Source organism: Budorcas taxicolor, chromosome 19 (assembly GCF_023091745.1).
Source record: "Budorcas taxicolor isolate Tak-1 chromosome 19, Takin1.1, whole genome shotgun sequence".
In the NCBI taxonomy this organism is placed as follows: domain Eukaryota; kingdom Metazoa; phylum Chordata; class Mammalia; order Artiodactyla; family Bovidae; genus Budorcas; species Budorcas taxicolor.
In genome coordinates this window covers 37767515-37791442 of record NC_068928.1, presented here as the reverse complement: position 1 = coordinate 37791442, position 23928 = coordinate 37767515, and the positions used below count along the sequence as shown (strand labels likewise).

The 23928-nt window shown below is 39.1% G+C and overlaps 2 protein-coding genes and 1 non-coding gene across 3 annotated transcripts in view; 2 read left to right on the top strand and 1 right to left on the bottom strand.

Moving 5' to 3' along the window:
• The window catches only part of NFE2L1 (NFE2 like bZIP transcription factor 1), a 592815-nt gene that overhangs the window by 339452 nt on the left and 229435 nt on the right, over positions 1–23928 (top strand). The window lies entirely within an intron of this gene.
• The window catches only part of SKAP1 (src kinase associated phosphoprotein 1), a 296819-nt gene that overhangs the window by 270146 nt on the left and 2745 nt on the right, over positions 1–23928 (bottom strand). The gene's annotated exons all lie outside the window — the stretch shown is intronic.
• LOC128065802 (U6 spliceosomal RNA) lies at positions 8640–8746 on the top strand. Its single transcript, XR_008201171.1, has one exon. It is a non-coding gene; the product is annotated as a U6 spliceosomal RNA (small nuclear RNA).

Genomic DNA, 23928 nt, shown 5'->3' with positions numbered 1-23928 from the left:
GGTTGACCTCCTTCAGAATGGACTGGTTGGATCTCCTCGCAGTCCAAGGGACCCTCAAGAGTCTTCTCCAACATCACAGTTCAAATGCATCAATTCTTCAGCACTCAGCCTTCTTCACAGTCCAACTCTCACATCCATACATGACCACAGGAAAAACCATAGCCTTGACTAGATGGACCTTAGTCAGCAAAGTAATGTCTCTGCTTTTGAATATACTATCTAGGTTGGTCATAACTTTTCTTCGAAGGAGTAAGCGTCTTTTAATTTCACGGCTGCAGTCACCATCTGCAGTGATTTTGGAGCCCCCAAAAATAAAGTCTGACACTGTTTCTACTGTTTCCCCATCTATTTCCCATGAAGTGATGGGACCAGATGCCATGATCTTCGTGTTCTGAATGTTGAGCTTTAAACCAACTTTTTCACTCTCCTCTTTCACTTTCAAGAGGCTTTTGAGTTCCTCTTCACTTTCTGCCATAAGGGTGGTGTCATCTGCATATCTGAGGTTATTGATATTTCTCCCGGCAATCTTGATTCCAGCTTGTGTTTCTTCCAGTCCAGCGTTTCTCATGATGTACTCGGCATATAAGTTAAATAAGCAGGGTGACAATATACAGCCTTGACGTACTCCTTTTCCTATTTGGAACAGTCTGTTGTTCCATGTCCAGTTCTAACTGTTGCTTCCTGACCTGCATACAGATTTCTCCAGAGGCAGGTCAGGTGCTCTGGTATTCCCATCTCTTTCAGAATTGTCCACAGTTTATTGTGATCCACACAGTCAAAGGCTTTGGCATAGTCAATAAAGCAGAAATAGATGTGTTTCTGGAACTCTCTTGCTTTTTCCATGATCCAGCGGATGTTGGCAATTTGATCTCTGGTTCCTCTGCCTTTTCTAAAACCAGCTTGAACATCAGGGAGTTCACGGTTCACGTATTGCTGAAGCCTGGCTTGGAGAATTTTGAGCATTACTTTACTAGCATGTGAGATGAGTGCAATTGTGCGGTAGTTTGAGCATTCTTTAGCATTCCCTTTCTTTGGAATTGCAATGAAAACTGACCTTTTCCAGTCCTGTGGCCACTGCTGAGTTTTCCAAATTTGCTGGCATATTGAGTGCAGCACTTTCACAGCATCATCTTTCAGGATTTGAAATAGCTCAAGTGGAATTCCATCACCTCCACTAGCTTTGTTCGTAGTGATGCTTCCTAAGGCCCACTTGACTTCACATTCCAAGATGTCTGGCTCTAGATTAGTGATCACATCATCATGATTGTCTTGGTCATGAAGATCCTTTTTGTACAGTTCTTCTGTGTATTCTTGCCACCTCTTCTTAATATCTTCTGCTTCTGTTAGGTCCAGACCATTTCTGTCCTTTATCGAGCCCATCTTTGCATGAAATGTTCCCTTATTCATTTTCTAAATCATAAAATCACTATGCACAAGGTTTTGCCAAAAACTGACTATGCATCTACAACCTCTCAAATACAAGATATACAAATTGAATCCATTATCTTTCCCTATACCTTTGAATGACATCATCATCTACCTAACTGCCCAGGCCCAAAACTTGAGAATCATTCTAAATTCCTGTTTCTCTTTAACTGGGTCCTGTAGACCTTGTTGTTTAGTTGAGAAGTCATGTCTGACTCTTTTGCAACTCAATGGACTGTAGCCTGCCAGGCTGCTCTGCCCATCGGAATTTCCCGGCAAGAATACTGGAGTGGGTTGCCATTTCCATCTCCATTATCACAGCATTTTTTACAATAGCTAAGATATGGAAACAACCCCAGTGCCCATCAATAGATGAATGGATAAAGAAGATGTCCAACTCCTTGCAGCCTCATGGACTGTAGCCTATCAGACTCCTCCATCCATGGGATTTTCCAAGCAAGAGTGCTGGAGTGGATTGCCATTTCCCTTCTCCAGGGGATCTTCCTGACCCAGGAATCGAATCCAGGTCTCCTGCATTGCAGACAGACACTTTACTGTCTGAGCCACCAGGGAAGCCATATATATATATAATGATGGGTTACCATTCAGCCATAAAAAATGATGAAATCTTGCCATTTGTGACAACAATGGATGGACCTTGAAGGTATTATGCCAAGTGAAACAAGTCAGAGGGAGAAAGACAAATATTGTAAAATTTCTCTCATGTGTGGAATATAAAAAGCAAATAAATAAACAAATAAATGAACAAAACAGACCAAACAAAAACAAACATGTGGATACAGTGAACAGAATATTGGTTATCAGAAGGGAGGGAAAGAGGGTGAAATGGGTAAAAGAGTGTCAACTATATGTGACAGCAAGAAATTAAATTTTTGGTGGTAAGCCCACTGTAGTGTACACAGAAGTAGAAACAGAATGTTGTACACATGAAACGTATATAATGTTATACAACAATGTTGGCTCAATTTTAAAGAATAGTAAGGAGAGCAGTCTAAAATGAATTAGAGTTCAAGACATCAATAAGAGCTCATGTTTAGCTCCCTCACCCATCAAGGACCACACATTCATGCGGACCCTGTTGCTAGACAGAATCTGGTGCTACCATGGGGAACCATTGGTAGATGACCTGCTTCTGGGTCCGGGTTTTGTACATAGCAGAGCAGCTCCCTTGCTGCAAGCTATTGAAAGTCTAAAGAAGGGTTTGCAAAAAAAAAAAAAAAATTTAAAAAAAGAACTCATGTTTAAGTTTGTACAGATACAGATAGTTATGTATAGAAATTGCTAGTGTGAAAGCCGCTCAGTCATGTCCAGCTCTTTGTGGTCCTATGGACTGTACAGAATTCTCTAGGCCAGAATACTGGACTGGGTAGCCTTTCCCTTCTCCAGGGAATCTTCCCAACCCAGGTCTCCCACATTGCAGGCAGATTCTTTACCAACTGAGCCACAATGGAAACCCATAGAAATTGCTAATAGATAAACATATATGTTGTTAGTGGTAAAGAACCCGCCTGCCAGTGCAGGAAACATAAGAGATGCGGGTTCCATCCCTGGGTTGGGAAAGTCCCCTGGAGGAGGGCATGGCAACCCACTTAAGTATTCTTGCCTAAAGAATCCCATGGACAGAAGAGCCTGGCAGGCTACAGTCCATAGGATCTCAAAGAATTGGACAGGACTGAAGAGACTTGGCACGGCATGCATATCTATATGTGGGATTATTATGCATACATATATATCTTTGTTTGTGAGTGAGAAGACCTAAAAGAAACAATGTCCCAGTGAAAAAGAGCATATTTACTACCAAGATCATGGTTTCTAAAACCAATCTTCAATAAAAGGAACCAAGGCTTTTTTGAGAGATGGCTAATTCTAGGTCTAGGGCAGGAAACATACAAGATGAGCCTGGACCATTTTGTGTGGCCAGAAAGTAAGGAAGTGCCCAAAACATACACACACACATTTGATGTGGCATGTCAAAAGGAACCCAGAAGCCAAGTAAAACAGCTTAGTGGCCAATGTTAGAACAATCTGAGCAACAAAGTTAGGTAACACTGGATTATAACTCAAAGTATAAAATAAGTATTCATGAGTCCACAATGATATAAATATTAATAAGGAAATGAATAAATTAATACATGGGGGAGAAAACACAAATCTCCAGTGCATAATTCCAAATAATGTAGACACACCACCCTAAGGAAGAAGGAGCATAACTCCCAACACTCAAGTGTAGACTGCACATAGAGACTTCCTTCCAAAGAATACAGTATTGAAAGGGGAAATAAAGAGTAACTTGACAGAAACTTTATCAGCCAGGCAATCAAAGAAAACATCAACAGTTATAAATCATGTTGATTGTATGTACCCTTGACATGTGATGAGAATGACACTTTACTTCTGTGATCTTCTTTCCAAAAACCTAGTCTAATCATGAGAAAATGGTCAAATTCTAATATATGGCATTCTACAATATATTTGACCAGTACTCCTCAAAACTCTCAAGATCATCAAAAACAAGGAAAGTCTGAGAAACAGTTGCAGAGAAGTTCTGAAGAACTAAATTAAATGAGATATCCTGAATAGGATCCTGGAAAAGAAAAAGGACATTAGGTAAAAACTAAGGGAAATGGAATAAACTACAGACTTTCCGTCAATAACACATCAGTATAGGTTCATTAATTGTAACAAATGGTTCATTAATTGTAATAAATGGTTCATACTAATGTGAAAGTTAATTAATAATGGAGGAAATTGGGGGGACAGGGAATAGGACAATTCTCTGTACTACCCACTCAATCTTTTCTGTAAATCTAAAATTATTCTAAAAACTAGTCTATTAATTCTTAAGAAGTGGTATATGATATAATCTTGACATTTTATCCAAAGAAAGGGGGAGGAGGGGCTTCCCCGGTAGCTCAGCTGGTGAAGAATCTGCCTGCGGTGCAGGAGACCCGAGTTCGATTCCTGGGTCGGGAAGATCCACTGGAGAAGGGGTAGGCTACTCACTCCAGTATTCTGGCCTGGAGAGTTCCATGGACTGTATGGTCCATGGGGTCACAAAGAGTCTGACAGGACCGAATAAACTGCAGACTTTAGTCAATAACACATCAGTATTGGTTCATTAACTGTAACAAATGTATCATACTAATGTGAAAGTTAGCTAATAATGGAGGAAATTAGGGGGAGGGGGAAGGGAATAGGAGAATTCTCAGTACTACCTGTTCAATCTTTCCTGTAAATCTAAGACTATTCTAAAAACTAGTCTATTAATTTTTAATATATGATATAATCTTGACATTTTACCTGAAAAAAGGGGGAGGTACTTGGCTTATTCAGTCATTAACCCAGTCTAAACTGAGTCCTTCCTACAGGTCAATCACGGAGAAGGAAATGGCAACCCACTCCAGTATTCTTGCCTAGAGAATCCCAGGGACGAGAGAGGCTGGTGGGTTGCCGTCTATGGGGTCGCACAGAGTCCGACACGACTGAAGTGACTTAGCAGCAGCAGCAACACAGGTCAGTCAGGTACTGTGATAAGACACCAAAATATTAACAATGGTCATCTCTAGGTAGTGGAATTACAAGCCATTTTATCATCTTCTTCATACTCTTCTACACTTCCTAAATGTTCTAAAATATGTGTTTTACATATGAAAAAAGTAAAATTAAAATTACTATGCAAGCATAATGTAATATTACTCTTAGCTTAGATTGACTTTAATTTTTCACCCTCCTCTTCATTTCACTCAGTAGTAGTAGATTGTACTGATTCATAGCTGGGAACAGTAAAGGAGGACACCCAGGCAGAATAAAGATCCTGTGGAATAATGATTCTGGGGAATAAAGATCCTATGGGAGATAGATGGTTATAATGGATATTTTGTGCCTATAGATGTTAAATATATATATGTGTGTGTATTCTTATAAGTAAAATATCCCATGTAACTATATTTGTATGTACTAAAATTGTTAAAAGGGAATCAACAGGATATAATTATCCCCCAACTCATTGGGGGATATTTGATACTTTGATATTTTATTATGACTTTACTTGTTAAGTTTCACTTTAAAATTACTTTTTTGAAGGCTTCATTTCAAAACACTTTAGAGGGCCATGTGTTTATTTAAGTACTTATTCTTTCATCTGCAAGTGTCATCTACTCAGAGGAATAACATGGCACAAAGACAACCTCTTCCACCTGTCTCATCTTTTTTTTTAACCTGATCTAAAAATACTCCCACAACTCACTAGACGAACAAATTTATAATCATGAAAACATAAATAAGTCAAAAGCAAGAGCTATAAGAGGGAATATGCATCTAGTATTTTACACACTTCCCAATTCATTTTATAAGCCAGAATAACTCTGATATCAAAATTTAAAGATATTAAGGAAAATATATTTAAAAATACTAAGGAAGGAAAACTGCAGACCAACATATAATACATTTGCCTCTCAATTTAGAAGATGATGTTACTTACAGTGATTATGACCTGAAGGTGCCTCAGTAAGGCTGCTCAGAAATGCACTGCTCACCACTGAATAAGAAAGAGATTTCCACCTCCTGTATTTTAACCAAGTTCACCACTCTCCCTGGGTGGGTTTTCCATTAAGCAATCAGCCTTGTGCAAATAAAAACTCTTGTAATATAAATATCATGTCTTATCAAATCAGAATGCCTTAGGCATCTGTAACTACCAAGCCCAGAGTGAAAAACACCACTGAGTAACAACATTCCAGAGGTGCCTCTGACATCACATCACTCACTACACATAATACCTGATGGTACAAGGTCTATACCTTTGACTAATGAGTGAGCAATACCACACTGGTATAAATATCCTCACACCTAGGAGAAAAGACAAAATCAGAAATGTACCATAAATATTGTCACTTTTTTTTCCTAAATCCCTTTATTCTTCTACAAATATTTGAGCACTTATTATATGCTGTATACTGAAAAAGTGAACAAGACAGATCCAAACTAAAAGTTTACAGTCTACCAAAGAATAAAGACTTAAATAGACAATTAGAATAAACTGTGATACGAGTTATAATAAGAAAAGTGAGGGAGGCACAGGCCCACAGTAGATGCGCCTAGTCTAGAGGGAAGTAAGTTAGGGAGATCTCCCAGAGACCTAACCTTTCATCTGAAACCCCCAGATCAGCAGGTCAAGTATGTATGTTGGGGTGGGGAGGAGCTGGTAGAATGAGGAAAAGAATGGCACAAGCATGGAAACATCATGTGCACAGGTCCTAAGGTGACAGATCTTAGTTCAGCTGGAGAAACTGAAAGAATTCTAACTTGGAAGCAAGAACACAAAGGTTAGGGGTAAGAGCAACAGTGATGAAAGATTATTCTGGAAGGCAAGTTTGTAGCAATATACAATATTTTGTACTAAAAGTAATCTACAATGATTTAAAGTCCCATATTGAAAAGGTAAACACAGCTCTGACGAACATGCATCTTTCTATTATAATTCACAGCTTCCCTGAAACTTAGATTTCCTCAGCTTCCAGGCAGCTTATGAATATCTATTTCATCAAACCAGAGTAGGAAAGGAAAACTGAAGGGCAAGGGAAGGGAGGGTATGTGGAAACTTGTAGACACGACTAATCATCAGATCCCTGGGAGAAACCACTGCAGGGTCGAAGGCCAGCTGAAAAGATTCTGACTTGACAGGATGCACCCAAGATCTCTAGGTTCTGTAGACTGGTGAAAGTCTTTGACATTCTCCCAAGCCTCTCACCTTGTCCATTTTATGAGGCTACCAGGGGATATTTTGTTTACTTGGAGGAGAATGACATCTTAAGGGTCACATTTTTCAAACTACTAAAAAATAAAGGTTGCCTCCACCTATTTTCTAAATACTGCTCCTAACACACAGAAAGAACAAAATATTTAAGTTGGTGTTCTTTAATAGTTAGAAAATTTTTGTTGATATATTGTTTCTAAAATTCAAAAGTTCACTTCAATCAGCCTTCTAATTTGAAGGCAGGATGAATGACCAAATGCTGCTGAAAAGAACTCCACCAACCAAAAACCAATCAAAGTGTTGCTAGAGGGGATATTTTGCTAAAGTATTTGAACTAGTAAAGCAGAACTCACATTTCTGAAAAGAAGGATACCATAAATTTCTGTCTATACTTACATTACACCGAAGAAAATATTTGAGATTTTTGTTGGCACAGGGTGAAATGACTCCAAATTAATTATATTAAGTTTAATGCTAGCCAGTATTTCAGCCCTCTCATTAGTTAAAAACAAAACAAAAAACCCAAGTACTCGCAAATATTCTTTAAACGTGAATGGTTGTCCTGGCTGGCTGGGCACAATCACAGAAATATCTGTTTTCTCACTGCTGCTGCTTTGACAGTCATTTTACTTCAATAACCTTCTGCTGACTTCCATCATCTCTCCTCACCCCACCCCCAGCCTTCTGTCTTAACACAGCACCTCCAAGCCTGTTGGTAGCCACATTCTCAGTGGGAGCGGAGGTCAGAGGTAAAGAGACAGGAGAGAAAGGGTGGGAGATGAGAGGAAATTCTGTTCTCCTTTCTCTCTGGGTCCCTCCACTGGCTCTTACCTTCTTCCTAGGTGAGGCCCATTCCCATTCTCATTCTAGCTTATTAAATAGGCTCTTCCCTAATCCTGGGAACTCCAACCTAGCTCTCACCCAGCTCCTCATACCCTTCCCAGTCCTGACCACTGGAGTCACTCCCCAGTCACAATGCCACCATCAGAGCTTGGAGTTAGGGAACAGGGGGTTAAAGGAGTGCTCCCACTAACAAAGAGGAAGCCAACAGAAGGGGGAATGGCCCAGGCTTCAGGACTGAAAGGTTTCTGGAGTCTCAAATTGGACGATCATTCCCCATCAAAATATGCTTACAGAATTCTCCTCTAGGGAGCTTCCCTGGTGGCTCAATGGTAAAGAATCCGCCTGCCTATGGAAGAGACACCGGTTCAATCCCCACATCTGGAAGACACCCCTGGAGAATGAAATGGCAATCCTACACCAGTATTTGCTTGGGAAATCCCATGGACAGAGGAGCCTGGTGGGTTACAGTCCATGGGGTCACAAATGGGCCAGACACGACTTAGCGATTAAACAACGATTCTCCTCTAGGTAAAATACAAAAGGGTTTTTTTTTTTAATGCATGACATACAATTAAGTTTAAAATTTGAATAAACAGTGCTAGCTTCGGCAGCATATATACTAAAACTGGAACGATACAGAGAAGATTAGCATGGCCCCTGTGCACGGATGACACACAAATTTGTGAAGCGTTCCATATTTCTAAAAAGAATGCATTTGAATCAGTTCTAATGAGGTGGATGAAACTGGAGCCTATTATACAAAGTGAAGTAAGTCAGAAAGAAAAACTCCCATACAGTATACTAATGCATATATATAGAATTTAGAAAGATGGTAACAATGACCCTATATGCGAGACAGCAAAAGAGACACGGATGTAAAGAACAGTCTTTTCGACTCTGTGGGAGAAGGCGAGGGTGGGATGATTTCAGAGGGTAGGGTTGAAACATGTATATTATCATATGTGAAGTGGATCGCCAGTCCAGGTTCGATGAATGAGACAGGGTGCTCAGGGCTGGTGCACTGGGATGACTCTGGGGGATGGGATGGGGAGGGAGGTGGGAGGGGGGTTCAGGATGGGGAACACATGTGCACCGTGGCTGATTCATGTTGATGTTTGGCAAAAACCACTACAATATTGTAAAGTAATTAGCCTCCAATTAAAATAAATAAATTAATTTAAAATAAAATAAAATAAAATTTGAATAAACAACCTTTACTGGGTGAACATGTAAGTTTTTGAGATCAATTTCCAAAAATATATAATAAAAAATTATACATAGCTTCTAATCCTAATCTATGAGAACCATTGTCCTTTCTTGTCCAGACTTAGCACTAATGCCCTGAACAGTCTTATCAGAGAAATACATAATTTTATGATCCACAAAATAGTGTTTAAAAATGGGATGGCCTGGGAATCAACTTAAAGAACATGGTTCTTTTTCCCACGTGGGGAAAAAAGGTATTAATAAAGAAAATACCTAAGTAAATGTTAGAAAACAATCTACTCACTATTTAAAAAAAGAAAAACAAAATCTAGGGGCAGGATGCTACTTCAGACTCATCTTTCAATTTTCAAGGATACCTACATCTTTTCTAATTAAAATGTTTAATTTATCTTATAGATACATAACTCTGAACACTTTTAAGGAGTTAAACCCTTAAAGATGAGATGTGACCCTTTGAGGATGAAGATGGGAACCTATTTGGAAAGGAGGCATATAGGAAATGTTGTTGGGATTGTGGAGAAGAGAAAGGGGATCAAGGGAGAGGAGGGACTCCTCTCAGGGACCCATCCCAGGAGTCCTTTGTTTGAACTGATGTCCCAGAGGCAGGGAGTACAGATCTGCACCATCCTCAGGACTTCCCTGAGTTGCTAACAGTAAGACAGCCTTTCCAGTAACAGACTATGGCCATGCACTTGGCCATGCCTAACAAATCATGCCTGCCAAATCAAAACAATCTCCACCTTGGAAATAACAGAAGACCACATTTCATTCCAGATATTTGGGTATTCTATTTAATTAAGTGTCACAACTTTCCCTTTAGTAACATATTGCTATTTTACAGAAGCACCCTGGTTACTGATCCAACTTCTACGAAGTCTCATTGACAGCTTCTGATAGAAACAAACAAAAAATAATCATTTCTGATTCCTTGTCACAAATATACTGAAGGTATCAGACCATTAGTATTTTTGCAGTAACTTAAATATCTCAGTAAAATCAAACTTCTGAAACTTCAGTGTTTAATTTTCCTACTCTAATGATAGAAGGCTTCCCAAGTGGCTCAGCGCTAAAGAATCTGGCTATCAATGCATGAGTCACAAGAGACATGGGTTAGATCCCTGGGTAAGGAAGATCCCCTGGAGGAAATGGCAACCCACTCCAGTATTCTTGCCAGGATAATCCCAAGGACAGAGGAGCCTGGGTGGCTACAATCCATGGGGTCACAGAGAGTCAGACACAACTGAGCACGTATGCACACACGATGGAAGCCTTCATAGAATCTTGTCTTGCTTATCTTCACACCAATTAAATAAAAGTATCATAGTGAGGGGGCAGGAAATGACTTTTACTGTGCTTCAGTTCAGTTCAGTTCAGTCGCTCAGTCGTGTCCGACTCTTTGCGACCCCATGAATCGTAGCACGCCAGGCATCCCTGTCCATCACCAACTCTCGGAGTTCACTCAGACTCACGTCCATCGAGTCAGTGATGCCATCCAGTCATCTCATCCTCGGTCGTCCCCTTCTCCTCCTGCCCCCAATCCCTCCCAACATCTAAGTCTTTTCCAATGAGCCAACTCTTCGCATGAGGTGGCCAATGTACTGAAGTTTCAGCTTTAGCATCATTCCCTCCAAAGAAATCTCCTTCAGAATGGACTGGTTGGATCTCCTTGCAGTCCAAGGGACTCTCAAGAGTCTTCTCCAACACCACAGTTCAAAAGCATCAATGCTTCGGCACTCAGCCTTCTTCACAGTCCAACTCTCACATCCATACATGACCACTGGAAAAACCATAGCCTTGACTAGATGGACCTTGGTTGGCAAAGTAATGTCTCTGCTTTTGAATATACTATCTAGGTTGGTCATAACTTTTCTTCCAAGGAGTAAGCGTCTTTTAATTTCATGGCTGCAGTCACCATCTGCAGTGATTTTGGAGCCCCCCCCCCAAAAAAACTCTGACACTGTTTCCACTGTTTCCCCATCTATTTCCCATGAAGTGATGGGACCGGATGCCATGATCTTCGTTTTCTGAATGTTGAGCTTTAAGCCAACTTTTTCACTCTCCTCTTTCACTTTCATCAAGAGGCTTTTTAGCTCCTCTTCACTTTCTGCCATAAGGGTGGTGTCATCTGCATATCTGAGGTTATTGATATTTCTCCCAGCAATCTTGATTCCAGCTTGTGTTTCTTCCAGTCCAGCGTTTCTCATGATGTACTCGGCATATAAGTTAAATAAGCACACTGACAATATACAGCCTTGATGTACTCCTTTTCCTATTTGGAACCAGTCTGTTGTTCCATGTCCAGTTCTAACTGTTGCTTCCTGACCTGCATACAGATTTCTCAAGAGGCAGGTCAGGTGCTCTGGTATTCCCATCTCTTTCAGAATTGTCCACAGTTTATTGTGATCCACACAGTCAAAGGCTTTGGCATAGTCAATAAAGCAGAAATAGATGTTTTTCTGGAACTCTCTTGCTTTTTCCATGATCCAGCAGATGTTGGCAATTTGATCTCTGGTTCCTCTGCCTTTTCTAAAACCAGCTTGAACACCAGGAAGTTCACAGTTCACGTACTGCTGAAGCCTGGCTTGGAGAATTTTGAGCATTACTTTACTAGCGTGCGAGATGAGTGCAATTGTGCGGTAGTTTGAGCATTCTTTGGCACTGCCTTTCTTTACTGTGCTTAGAACTTGTTTTAAACCTTGCATTAAATTTTTCATCTGGCAATCAATTGTAATCCTTTAAGGCATATATTTTGCTTTTTCTTAAGAGGTAAAACTTGTTGGCAAGGCTAAAATCATACCCACCAGCTTTGTTTTGGCTTGCAGGAAGTTGTCAGCATACAATAGAGAAACTGTCAGCATGTTCTGTGGTTTGCTTCACCTGCTGATTGTTTCTGCCCCATGACCCAAGAAATGTGTGGTGTTTATATTTTTAATTCCTCTACCTCCTGAAGGTGAAAAAAATGACAATAACTATACACATATAGCATAGAGAAAACAAAAACTGGAAACACAGATAGTACTATAGATTAAGTTTTAACTACTGACTGGTCTGCAAATCTGAATTAACACTTCTGCAATCTTCACTGAATCTATCCTACAGAAATATTTGCATATATAGACAAAGATGCAGATATGTTCTCTATAGCACTGTGGAAATATTAAAAAAAACTGTAAACAATCTAAACATCCTTTAATAGGGGAATAATTAAATTCAAAACACTGTACAATAGTTAAAATGAATATATATATATGAATATATTCATAGATTTATATGGGAAAGCTTACAATGGTGTGATGTTAAAAAACCAATTTTTTTCTTTTTTTCATTGAACTATAGTTGATTTACAATATTGTGTTAGCTTCAAGTATATAGCAAAGTAATTCAGATACACATATATATTCTCTTTTACAGATTCTTTTCCAATATGGGCCCCTGCAAGATACTGAATATAGTTCCCTGAGCTACAGAGTAAATCTTTGTTGTTTATCTATTTTATATATAGTGGTGCATATCTGTTAACCCCATACTCCTAATTTATCCCTCCCTGTCTTCTCCTTTGGTAACCGTAAGTTTGTTTTCTATGTGAGTCTGTTTCTGTTTTGTAAGTAAGTCCATTTGTATTATTTTTTAGATTTCATGCATAAGTGTTATCATATAATAGTTGTCTTTCTCCGACTTACTTCACTTAGTACAATAATCTCTGAGTCCATTCATGTTGCTGCAAATGGCAATATTTTATTATCTTTTAAATATTTATTTATTTGGCCGCACCAGGTCTTAGCTGCAGCATGTGAGATCTTGTTCCCTGACCAGGGATTGAATTTGGGTCCCCTGCATTGGGAGCTCAGAGTCTTAGCCACTGGACCACCAGGGAAGTCCCTATTTCATAATTTTTATGGCTGAGTAATGTGATATATATACATATCACATCTTCTTTATCCATTCAACTGTCAGTGGACACTCTAGTTGCTTCTATCTCTTGGCTGTTATAAATTGTGCTGCTATGAACACTGGGTTGCATATATCTTCTCAAATCAGAGCTTTCGTCTTTTCTAGATATATGCCTCAGAGTGGGATTGCTGGATCATACGGTAGTTCTATTTTTAGTTTCTAAAGGAGCCTCTATATTGTTTCCCACAGTGACCACACCAATTTATGTTCCCACCTACAATGTAGGAAGGTTTCCTTTTTTCCACACTCTCTCCTGTATTTATTGTAGACTTTTTAGTGACAGCCATTCTAACTGGTGTGAGGTGATAGCTCACTGTAGTTTTGATTTGTATTTCTCTAATAATTAGCGGGCTTTCCTGGTGGCTCAGCAGTAAAGAATACACTTGCCAATGCAGGAGAAACAGGTTTGGTCCCTGGATTGGGAAGATCCCCTGGAGAAGGAAATGGCAACCCACTCCAATTTATTCTTGCCTGGGAAATCCCATGGACAGAGGACCCTGGTGGGCTATAGTCCATGGGGTCGCAAAGAGTTGGACACAACTTAGAGACTAAACAACAACAACTAGCAATATTGAGCATCATTTCATGTGCCTCTTGGCCATCTGGATGTCTTTGGAGAAATGCCTGTTAAGTTCTTCTGCCATTTTTCAGTTGGATTGTTTGGTTTTTTTGACACTGAGTTGTATGAGCTGTTTGTATATTTTGGAAATTAAGTCCTTGTTGGCCACATAATTTGGAAATATTTTCTCCCAGTCTGTAGGCTGTCTTTTTGTTTGGTTTAGTTTCCTTTGCTGTGCAAATGCTTATAAGTTTGATTAGGACCCATTTGTTTTTGCTTTTATTTCTATTGCTTTGGGAGACAGAACTAAGAAAATATTGCCACAATTCATGTCAGAATTGTAGCAGGCTTCAGTGGTTGTAGCAGGCTTCAGTGGTTGTAGCACACAGCCTCAGCAGTCGTAGAAAATGTTTTGCCTATATTCTCTCCTAGGAGTCCTATGATGTCATGTCTTATATTTAAGTCTTTAAGCCGTTTTGAGTTTTTTGTGTGTGTGTGTGTATATGATGTGAGGGAGTATTCTAACTTTATTGATTTACATGAGGCTGCCCAGCTTTCCCAACACCACTTGCTGAAGAGATTGTCTTTTCTCCAATGTATATTCTTGCTTCATTAGTTAAAGATTAATTGACCATATTGATGAAAGTGAAAGTGGAGAGTGAAAAAGTTGGCTTAAAGCTCAACATCAGAAAACTAAGATCATGGCATCTGGTCCCATCACTTCATGGGAAATAGATGGGGAAACAGTGGAAACAGTGTCAGACTTTATTTTGGGGGGCTCCAAAATCACTGCAGATGGTGACTGCAGCCATGAAACTAAAAGACGCTTACTCCTTGGAAGAAAAGTTATGATCAACCTAAATAGCATATTGAAAAGCAGAGACATTACTTTGCCAACAAAGGCAAGGCTACGGTTTTTCCAATGGTCATGCATGGATGTGAGAGTTGGATTGTGAAGAAAGCTGAGTGCCGAAGAATTGATGCTTTTGAACTGTGGTGTTGGAGAAGACTCTTGAGAGTCCCTTGGACTGCAAGGAGATCCAACCAGTCCATTCTGAAGGAGATCAGCCCTGGGATTTCTTTGGAGGGAATGATGCTAAAGCTGAAACTCCAGTACTTTGGCCACCTCATGCGAAGAGCTGACTCATTGGAAAAGACTCTGATGCTGGGAGGGATTGGGGGCAGGAGGAGAAGGGGACGACCCAGGATGAGATGGCTGGATTGCATCACTGACTCGAGTGAGTCTGAGTGAACTCTGGGAGTTGGTGATGGACAGGGAGGCTTGGAGTGCTGCGATTCACAGGGTCGCAAAGAGTCGGACATGACTGAGCGACTGAACTGAACTGAACTGAGTATGTCTTTATTTCTGGGCTCTCTATTCTGTTCTGTTGATCTATATGTCTGTTTTTGTGCCAATACCACACTGTTTTGATTACTGTAGCTTTGAGTATTGTCTAAGGTCTGGGAGGGTTTATGCCTCCAGCTTTGTTCTTTTCCCTCAGGATTGCTTTGGAAATTCTGGGTCTTTTATGATTCCATATACATTTGGATTATTTGTTCTAAATGTGTGAAAAATGTCATGGATAGTTTGATAGGGACTGCACTGAATCTGTATGTTGCTTTGGGTAGCATGGCCATTTTAACAATATTAATTCAAACAATCAAAGGTCATGAGATGTCTTTCCATTTCTTTGAATCATTTTCAATTTCTTTTACCCATGTTTTATAGTTCTTAGCACATAGGTCTTTCACCTCCTTGATTAGGTTTATTCTTAGTTCTTTTTTGTACACAATTTTTTTAATTCATTAAAAAACTTTTTTGGTTGCACTGGGTCTGCATTGCTGTGCATGGGCTTTCTCTAGTTGCTTCTCGTTGTGGTGGCCTCTCCTGTTGCAGAGCATAGGCTCCAGGTATGCCGGCTTCAGTGGCTGCAGCATGCAGGCTCAGCAGCTGCAGTGTGTGGCTCTAGGACACAGAGGCCTCAGTAGTTAGAGCACACAGGCTCAGTATTTGCGGCTCATGGGCCCTGGAGTACATGGGCTTTAGCAGTTGTGGCTCACAGGCTCTAGGGTGTGGGCTCAGAAGTTACAGTGCATGGGCTTAGGTGCTCATGTGGAATCTTCCTGAACCAGGGATTGAACTCGTGTCCTCTGCACTGGCAGGCAGATTCCTATCCACTGTACCACCAGGGAAGTCCCTGGACACAGTATTAAATGGGATTGTTCTTTCACTTTCTCATAGTTCATTGTTAGTATAAAGAAATGCAAAAGATTTCTGTATATTAATCTTGTAACCTGCAACCTTGCTGAATTCACTTATTAGTTCCAATAGTTTTAGTGTGGAGTCTTTAGGCTCTTCTATATATAATATCATCTCATGTGCATATAATGACAATTTTGCCTCTTCCCTTCCAATTTGAATACCTATTTTTCTTCTCTGATTGCTGGGGCTAGGTCAAGTAATCTATATTCTTCTATGTTGTACAAATATTCTACAGTAAAAATATATTCATAAGTTATTTTTGTAAAAAATACATGGACCATAACACCTATCAGAATACCTAAAAATAAAGAATACAACATCAAGAGTTTGTGAGGAAATGGAGTAACTATAATTCTCATATACTGTTGTTGGGAGTGTAAAAGAGGTTACGATCACTTTGGGAAACTGGTTTCCAATAAAATTAAATGTTTCATACCATAAGACCCAGTAATTCCACTCCTAGATCTTTATTCAGGAGAAATGAGTGTTTATGTTACAAAAAAAAGTTATACAAGAATTCTCATAGCAGCTATAATCATAGTAACCCAAAACTGAACAATTCAATTGTTCATCAGAAGAAAAATGAATAAGCAAACAATGGAGTCACACAATGGATTACTACTTAGCAAAAGGATAGATAAATGATACACAGTAAAACATGTATGAATCTCAAAAACATTATATTGAGGACAGACACAAAAGAGATCATACTGATTTATGAAATTCCAGAACTGGAAAGGAACTTTATTGGGAGATGGAAATGTTTATGTGAGTTGTAGTCACACAGGTATATACATATATGAAAGTCACCCAGTTGTAACACTTAACACTTAACACTAGTGCATTTTATATACATTAATCACACCTTAATAAAGTACTGGGAAGGAAGAAAGGAAGAGGGGAGGGATCAATGGATGAAGAGGCTCACACAAAGAGCTATCAAAAAGGAAAATTTATTTTAAAGGGAGGGTGATTTTAAGGAAATTTATTACAATACAGTAAAAAGAGATTGGCTATAACTTTCTAAGTACCCAGGACACTTCTCATATTTGATTTATAATATACAGTACCTTAATTAATTCCAACTTAACTATCACATTGGTGTAAGTATGTATAAATATGTGCCATTGGATACATTTTAGTAAAGCTCCTATTATGTGAATAGAAACTTTATTTCCCTCATAAAATACTAATATTAGAATATCAACAATGTTAGAAGGAGATCCTAGATTGAATTTATGTAATTCATAAATAATTTTTTCAAAGCCATAAGCTTTCAGGAAAGCTTGCTCTCTGGATACTAAGACCACTCTGTTTCTGACCCTACATCTGTCCTATCTTCCATGTAAAAATTGGATAGTAAAATTAAACAGTGGAACTCAAAGACTCCAAACCTGAAAAGCCATCTGTTATAATCACCTAACCTATAATGCAACACTGGTAAACCAGAAAAGCAAGCAGTGAACTTGGAAACACAGGGGAAATAAATATGAATAAATGTAGCAGAAACTATAGGATTTCTGTACAGTGTAATGGTTCATAATGTGAAAAATTAGATCTATTATAGTTATGTCAATATGTTAAGATTCTCTGATGATGGCAGAATTTGAAATTTATCTTATTTTTTCTATACTTAAAGTGATTAAAAATTGTTTAAGTATTACACTTATATAATGAGGTAAAAATGTTATTCTCTTAATAGCATTAGAATTCCTCTTAGGAAGAGAATCACCATTGTTTGGCAAAGTAACCTGTTTCTCTCTCTGTGGGGGTGTTGGTGGGAGCCTAAACCAATAAACTACCTTTGGTGAAACTACCTTTCCATGTGGCAAGAGGAAAAAAACTTTTTTTTGTTTGTTTTGCTCCAGACAGGATACAGGGAGAAAGTGCCAGTGAGAAAGCATAAGGCTGAGAACTACATCAGGGGAAAGGCCAGAGGGCACTGTCTCATGACTGGATTGGCAAAAGGGAGTTTAGGAACAGGAATGGCTAACATTCAATATGAAATATTTTGCATAACTGCCGTGGAAACCCTTCCTCCCTCTCCCTCTACCCCCTGACTCTACAGTGATGTTTTCAACACTCACAGGGACTTCATGTGGACAGGCCTTTGTGGAAATTGAAGACAAGGATATATGTCACAGCCATAGTTTCTCAACCCTGGCACTACTGACATTTGCTGCTGCTAAGTCACTTCAGTCGTGTCCGACTTGTGCAACCCCACAGACGGTAGCCCACCAGGCTCTCCCGTCCCTGGGATTCTCCAGGCAAGAACACTGGAGTGGGTTGCCATTTCCTTCTCCAATGCATGAAAGTGAAAAGTGAAAGTGAAGTCGCTCAGTCGTGTCCGACTCTTAGTGACCCCATGGACTGCAGCCTACCAGGCTCCTCCGCCCATGGGATTTTCCAGGAAAGAGTACTGGAGTGGGGTGCCATTGCCTTCTCCGCTACTGACATTTGGGGCTCGATAATTCTTTGCTGCAGGGCTGTCCAACGCATTGTAGGAAGTTGAACAGCATCACTGGCCTCGACCCATTAGGTACCAATAGCACCTTCCCTAGTTGTGACAACAACAACAAAAATGTCTCCAAGTGTTGCCAAGTGCCCCCTGAGGGACAAAACCACCCCATTTGAGAACCATGGAAGCAGGGGAACCTGGAAGGAAAGGTAACCTTGAGAATGCACAGCCTTTGAGAATTCTTCAGATTTTGAGGAGATATTTGGCCTTCCACCCTGAGGAATAGATCTTGCCTAGAGTTCTGAACTCCCTCGTAGCTCGGTCGGTAAAGAGTCTGACTTCTATGCAGGAGACCTGCGTTCAATCCCTGGGTCGGGAAGATCTCCTGGAGAAGGAAATGAAAACCCACTCCAGTATTCTTGTTTGGAGAATACCATGGACAGAGGAGCCTGGCAGGCCTCAGTCTATGGGGTTGCAAGAGTTGGACACGACTGAGCGACTAAACACACACAGCACAGAGTTCAAAAGGCCTGGGCAGCCCAGCTAACATCTAGGACATACCCATAATGAAGCTAAAATATTTCTACCAATTAAAAAAAAATTCTGTTTATTAAAACAGAAAGGGAGAAGGGAAAGACTGAACCTTTTTTTTTCAACTGAGAAATAATGCAAAAATACTATTTACAGAAACACACATGCATTAAAGCATTCTATATAACAAGGTAAGGAACACGTCTTTCTTAAGTTAGCAAGGAAGCTAACTTCCTCTTTCCTTCCTCCAAAAAGTTCTGATCTAAGGAAGGAAATGAAGAACATCCTGAAAGAACCCCTACAAACCTCCTCTAATTTGGAGGAGCAAGGATGAACCACTGACCCAAGCAAAAGGCCTATAAGTTTTCCTGGGGTGAAGCAGTTGCAAGAAGAGAGATCAACAAGACTTCCTCAAAGAAAAAAACTTTTTTTAAATTTTATTTATCAAACATATGGTGTATAATACATTCTAGATACTATTCTAACTTCTTTTCAAATACTTAGTCCTTTATTTCTCATAAATTCAATGAGATAGGAACTTTTCTGGTGGTCCAGTGGCTAAGACTGTGCTCCCAACGCAAGGCGCCTGGATTCAATCCCTAATCAGGGAACTAGATCCCACATGCTGCAACTAAGAGTTTGCATACAACTAAGAGCTGGCATGGGCTTCCCTGATGGCTCAGATGGTGAGCATTGAATAGATGCTTTCTGACTGTGGTGCTGGAGAAGACTCTTGAGAGTCCCTTGGTCAGCAAGGAGATCAAACCAGTCAATCCTAAAAGGAAACCAACCCTGAATATTTATTGGAAGGACTGATGCTGAAGCTGAAGCTCCAGTCCTTTGGCCACCTGACGAGAACAGCTGACTCACTGGAAAAGACCCTGATGCTAGGAAAGAGCGAAGGCAGGAGGACAAGGAGACGACAGAGGACAAGATGGTTGGATGGCATCACCAATTCAATGCGCATGAGTCTGAGCAAACTCCAGGAGATGGTGAAGGACAGGAAAGCCTGGCATGCTTCAGTCCATGGGTCGCACAGAGTTGGACATGACTGAGAAACTGAACGAAACAACAAAACTTACCACAAAGAAAATATACAGGAGCTATGAGAAAATATTAACCTTCAAAAAGAAAAATATCTTGAAGAACTAGAGAAAATATCTCCCTCTGAAGTACCCTTATTATTAAAGAACAGAAATGTTTAAAAATTTTCTTTCATATTTCCAACAACATCCAAAATGTCATTATGTCTATAAGCCAGATTTACAGATGTAATGAAAACAAAACAATGAATGGTGTGGAAAGAACACATGGAAATTTTTTTTTAATAAATAAATGCTGAATTTAAAACCACAATCAGTGACAGATGAGACAATAAAAGAGATGAAACACAGAGAATAAATCGGGGCTCAATATATTTACAATATAAACCTTAGTATAACAGAATAAAAGCAATGACAATAGAAGAAACTTTCTCATGTTAAAGACCTTAACACTATAGATCAAAAGGGTTCACTACATACCAGGCAAAAATAATCAAAAGTCTAACTTTGAAATTATCCAGTGACATTTTGAGAGCAAAGAAAAATATCCTATAAACATGCAGGCAGGCAGTGGGAGGGATGGGTTATAAAATAAATACATCAGGTTGGCATCAGACTTCTCCACAAAACTGAAGACCAGGAGATATAGGTAAAACTTTGAGAGGTTAAGTTGAGAGGAAGGGAAAGGAATTGATCCTAGAACCTTATCCCCACAGCTAAGTTTATATGAAACTAGACAGACACATACTCAAACTCAGAGGCACTCAGTAAGTGTGCTATCAAAGTCCCCTTCCTGAAAAATCCACTCAGCATCACAGTCTCAATCGTCATCTACTAGGGCTTTCTGCACTACCCGATACAGCAGCCACTGTGGCTACTGAGTAGCTGAAACGTAGCTAACATAACTGAGGAACAGATTTTCTTTGGTTTTATTTAATTTCAGATAATTTAAATAGCTACATATGGCCATGGTTACCCTTCTAGCGAAGTCTAAATATCTAAGAGATAAAGAGCTCAAGAATGAAAAAGCCATGGTACAAAAAGTATGCAATGAACAAGTTAAACAAAAATATCATTGTATTTCATTAAATATAAACTATCCAAAAAATCATTATAGCTATGGTTTTAAATATTATGCAAATATCAAAATAATTCTTATAACCTAATATACACAATAAAAACATTAATAATCCTGAATCTAAAATCTCAGATTATATAAGCCATTTCACATTTCACATTGGAGGAAAAAGTAGAAGATACTGTTTCATTCTTAACATTGCTAATCAAAGGGACATGGTTTATTTTGTTTGTTTTTTTTTTTAGCTATAAGGGTCAAACTATCAGTGGAATAAAACCAGGATGTATAACTTTAAAATCACTCACAAGGAAAAAAAAAGAACATGAGTGATCTAAGAAGATACTCAGGTGACCATAGCAAGTGAAAAACAGTAAGTGGAAAAATCAGTATACAAAACTATACACACAATATGTCCCAACTTTTAAAGTCTGTACAAATAATAAAAACTGAAAAATATGCATGGAAATTTAATAGTTGTTGACTATGGGTGACTGTTTCCTAAATCTTCTACATGAGCAATACTATTTTTATAACCAAAAAATTTAGCATGAAAAAGAAATAAGGGACTTCTCTGGTGGTCCAGGGGATAAGAATCTGCCTTCCAACACAGGGGATGTGGGTTCAATCCGTGGCTGGGGAACTAGCATCCCATGTGCAGCAGGACAACCAAGCCTGTGCCCCACAGCTAGAGAGCCTAAGCATCACAAACGAAGGGCTCACACAGCCAAAAAAAAAAAAGAAAAAATTAGTTAAAAAAAAAGAAATGGAAGTAGGGTCACATACATTTCAGAATTTAGCCAAACAAACAATACCGCCATTTATTCAGAAGACAACCCAGTATTAAAAAATTAAGCAAAAAAGACTATGAGCAGCCAATGTATAAGTTGCAACATGCAGACCTAAAGTTTGGGTACCATGTTCATCAAGAGAGACGTTTATATTTTCTTTTACACATATCTTAATTCCAATGAACTTAATTATCTAATGTTTCTAGAGCATTGGGGATACCGATACACTGAGAACAGTACAAAGTGATAGGCCTGGTCTAACTGTAGGAAACAATGACAAAAAATTAAAATATAAAACAGACACATTCACAAAGCAGTCCAGTGGCAATTATGGCAAAAAAATCTCTAAATAACTTAATATATCTCTATACAGTATGATAATTGATATACACTGTAACAATTCAGACTTAAAGTGTTCAGAGGAGGTCGTCTTGAATGCAGACTGGTTGAGGAAGTGTGAGAAGTTTCTATAGAATCCGAGAAAAAATTTGATCACAACTGTTTATAATAAAAATAATGCTTAAAGAGAACATCTTCAGCTATCCAGCACAACTCACTCCTGCGAGTTCCACAGAGTTGGAATTTTACCATATTGAAAAAGATTTTATGGTTGGCTACATCGACCAGTACAAAACTGGAGAACAACCTGGAATGAAATGATTAATGACTTCTTTCCAAGGAAGTTTAAAACAAGTAACTATAGGCATGTCAGAATCAGCATTAATGCAACAATTGCTACTAAATGCAGCTGAATTGTGGATGTTATTTTGGCTCTAATCCATGTTTGAGCAGGATTTAGGTACCTTGTAGATACTTATTACCTATTAAACTCAGTAAGCACCATTCCATCACACAGGACAAATTATGAACTAAAGAAATATTTATTCTATTTCCTTTACAGCTGCCTCTTGTGCTGCTGACTTCAAAAGTGATACTAGAAAGACAAGGAAGAAACTGATTATGTTTGTATCTGTGAAACAAAGACTATGCAAACTGTCAGCACGCCATTGTTTCTGTTTCCAGTGTGGTTATCACAGCACAAAAACAAAATGATAACTTCTACTCCTGAAGCCTGATTATTTGAAAATAGACCTGAATATTTCTTCCTCTTTCAATAAGGCAGTAAATGTCCTTCACTTTACTTATCTATAAGGCACTTAATTGCTGAAATGGACTAGTTACTATTTCTATATGAAAGCCTGACAGAATCTGAGGAAGATGGTTCCTGAGTTACTCTAGAAATCTCTCACTGCTTTAATATTTGCCCAAAATCCAAGAAAGCACTAAAAAATGGCGGGGGAGGGGGGGGATCCCCACCTTCCACATATCTCTAGTACTAAAAACAAAAAAGCATAATCACAATACTGGTTAATGGTCCTTTGGAACTCTGACCTCTCCAAGCTTCTATTTGTCCTTTGTTCCTTTTCCTTTTAAATAGCCTTACTGGTTGTTTTATCCTGATTACAAAAGTAATACATGGTCATTGTCACGGTTCAAACAACATGAAGATGTATGAAATAAAAGTAATAACCTCTCTCTCCCCAACCTTCTCTTTCCCCTCCCTAGAGAACCAATTTGGGAGCTTGGTGTATATTCTTTCTTACTCTTTCTTAGGCTTACACAAATATTATGGGGTATTTTTTTTGGTGGGGTTGTTTTCAAACAAAAATGGTATGTTATTTATACTGTTGTGCATCTTGCTTTTTAGTCTCAAAAATGTTATCAACATATCCTAAGACAATATATAAAGATCCACCTCACCCTTTTTAACGGTTACAAAATATTCCATAAGATGGATGATTCCACAAGATATCATCGCCTGACTTCTCCCAACTCATGGCCACTTACTATGCATCCTGATACATACACTTCAGGCTTCCCAGGTGACTCAGAATCCACCTGCCAATGCAGGAGAAGCAGGTTTGATCCCTGAGTCAGGAAGATCCCCGGGAGAAGGAAATGGCAACCCACTCCAGTATTCTGGAG